The sequence below is a fragment of the Theropithecus gelada genome, chromosome 4 (assembly GCF_003255815.1).
Source record: "Theropithecus gelada isolate Dixy chromosome 4, Tgel_1.0, whole genome shotgun sequence".
NCBI classification, from domain to species: Eukaryota; Metazoa; Chordata; class Mammalia; order Primates; family Cercopithecidae; genus Theropithecus; species Theropithecus gelada.
In genome coordinates, this window is record NC_037671.1 from 35,699,131 (window position 1) to 35,702,475 (window position 3,345).

The following is a 3,345-nucleotide window of genomic DNA, read 5'->3' on the forward strand; positions in this document are numbered from 1 at the left end:
CAGCTCACTGCAAGCTCCGCCTCCCGGGTTCACGCCATTCTCCTGCCTTAGCCTCCTGAGTAGCTGGGACTACAGGCGCCCGCCACCTCGCCCGGCTAGTTTTTTGTATTTTTTAGTAGAGACGGGGTTTCACCATGTTAGCCAGGATGGTCTCGATCTCCTGACCTCGTGATCCGCCCGTCTCAGCCTCCCAAAGTGCTGGGATTACAGGCTTGAGCCACCGCGCCCGGCATCCCAGCTAATTTTTTGTATTTTTGGTAGAGACGGGGTTCACCATGTTGGCCAGGCTGGTCTCAAACTCCTGACCTGAGGTGATCTGCCCGCCTCAGCCTCCCAAAGTGCTGGGATTACAGGTGTGAGCCACAGCGCCAGGTCAAGCCTGTGGTTCTTCTATTCTCAACAAATGGCATGGTTTGACGGGGAAGGGCATACTCCTTTCTTCTGGGCTTTCCCTGAAATGTGGATACCTTACTTCCATTTGTGCTCTATTGGCCAGAGCACCATCCATTGCCATACCTAGTCCCAAGACAGGCTGGGAATTGAGTGGCCCTGTGTCTTGCAAAAAACTGGAGGGTTCATTAAGAAGAAAAGATTGGAGAAACAATACTGGGGGGGAAACTAACAGCCTCTATCAAAGGCTCAGTGTCACTATCAATATTATGCTCAGCTGTGAGAGGCTGGACCAAGGTTGAGTGCCTGAGCCACAGCACCCTGTGTGGGCAGGACACCCCTGGGCAGGCCTATAGCACTTGAGGTGACCCAGCAGGAAACCCTGCCCTGTGGGGCTCTCTATAGCAGATGGTGGCAAACTGCATGATGCACAAGAAAAGGAGTGTTTACTCCTTTTCCCCATGTTGCCCAGGCTGGTCTTGAACTCCTGGGCTCACTCCAGCACAGACTTTGTCCCTGTAAAGCTTCACCCTTCCCCATCCTGGAAGTAGGGAATCCCACCAACTGACAGATTTGAAGGAGACTCCTGCTCCTATCCCCAGGGTAAAGCCTTCGTGGTCTGCCCCCTCCTACCCATCCTGCCAGCCTTGGCTCCCCAGACTGTTCCGTGCTGCAGCCCTTCTCAGTTCTGCACACTTGATGACCCTGGCTCTGGCCCGTTGTGCCCTGCTGCTGCTGCTCAGGGATACATACAATTGTACAGACTGTGCTAAGAACTTCACATGCATGATCTCTTTTATTTTTTGTCGCTGCCTCTCTGCTCATCTGTACTCCTCACTGGGCCGGAACTTTGAGAAATGGAGGCCCACATCTGTTGTGTTCACTGCTGTATTCCCAGTAAGCAGCACAGTGTGGCACCTTCACAGGTCCTCTGGCTCCAGATCGTTGGCACACAATAAGTGTTTCTTTTTTTTAATTATTATTATTATTATTATTGTTGAGAAGGAGTCTCACTGTGTTAGCCCAGGCTGGACTTCAGTGGTGCGATCTCAGTTCACTGCAACCTCTGCCTCCCGGATTCAAACAATTCTCCTGCCTCAGCCTCCTGAGTAGCTGGGATTACAGGCACACCACCACAGCCAGCTAATTTTTATATTTTTAGTAGAAGCGGGGTTTCACCATGTTGTTCAGGCTGGTCTTGAACTCTTGACCTCAGGTGATCCATCTGCCTCAGCCTCCCAAAGTGCTGGGATTACAAGCATGAGCCACCGCGCCCAGCCTGAGCTTAACTTTTATGTATGTAAATATTCATGTAACCAAATAGTACAATTTTTAAAGTTACGCTTTCTAATTGGTGTTGCTGAAGATGGAAATGCAATTGATCTTGTAAATTGATTTTTTTCCTCTTACTGATCTTTTATCCATCAACCTTGCTAAACTCATTTATCAATTTTATCTGAATTTTACTTTAGGGTTGCTGTACATGCAATAATTTCATCTGCGAATATTAACATTATTGTTTTTTGTAATCCTTATATATTTGTTGCTTATTGCACTGGCTACAACTTCCATTGTTGTATTGATGAGGATTATTGAGAGCAGGCATCCTTGCCTTGTTCCCCATCTTGAAAGGAATGCTTTCAACATTTCACCATTATGGTGAGATGTTTTCAGAAATTTTTGAAGATGTCCTTTATCAGCTTCTGGAGGTTTTTTTTTTGTTTTTTTTTTAAATCAATGGGTGTTGAATATTTTGAGTGGCTTTGCTGCATCAATTGGGATGAATAAATTTTCCCCCTTTCATCTGCTAATGGGTCTATATTTCTCCTAGTTTAACTTTTTCTTTTAATTTGATAAATATCTTTAGCTATATGTTTCTTCTCAGGTCTCCCTTCTCAGTTACTCCCTTTACCTTCCATTGTCGGTTTTCTCTAGTTTCTTCCTTTACTTTTCTTTTTACTGTGTTCTCTTCCAGCTCTTGCTTTTTGGAGTTTTCCCAGGATATCAAAGGTTGGGGGGATGGCAACATGGTTTTCAGACAGTGTGTCTCCCCACAATCTGCTTCTCTCCACAAGTTTGTTTGAAGCCAAGTTAAAGCAATGGATAGAAGACGGCAGCGTGGGTGCCAGACCTGCCAATTTCCAACTGCACACCAAATCCCGGAACATATGCTTTAGGCCCCTGCCTTTCGGCTTCATAAATAAAACCCTGTCCTGACTACCTCCAGGATTGGATGGAAACTCGGATGAGTAAATATGGTAGAACGACTTTGCAAACTAGCACCTTATTCACACGTAAGGGGTTTCTCTTGTCACCGAGCCTGTTAGAGGCAACGTGAGTTAACAGAAATAGCTCGAATTTTGAAGCTAATGGAATCTAGATCCATTCCCAACCAGCGGTGTGACCTTATACTTACTATTTAACCTTTCTGAACCTGTCTCCATCCATCTATACAAAGAACGTGGCACAATGTAGGAACTCAGTGAATTTTTGAAATTATAAGAGGAGATAATACAGGTCCATAACCTGAAAAACATAAAATACTCCATAAATGGAAGCAGTAAATCTTCCCTGGGCTCGAGACTCCAAAGGCCCTGAGCCCAGCACCAGTAACAGCACCCAGGTAAGTAGGTTGACTGAGAGAAGAGGGCTATAAAAAAAAAAATATTTCCTGAGTTTTGAATCCCCACTGTCAGGCTTCAATGGAGCGCAAAAGTTCCTAAATTTGGTGAGAAAAGGCAACATCACCAGGGAATGAACAGACCAGGCCACTAACGTCCACGTGAGGGCTCCAGGAGCCACTTCCGGGCCCAGTCAACCACGACCAGGAGAGGCAGCGCTGGAGCCGCAATCACGTCGACGGAAAACGAGTGCGCTCCCTACTGCAGTCACCAGGAGGCGCTAGTCCAGCCTGTCTACCGGCAATGGTCCTTGTTTGCGCATGCGTAATTTCTT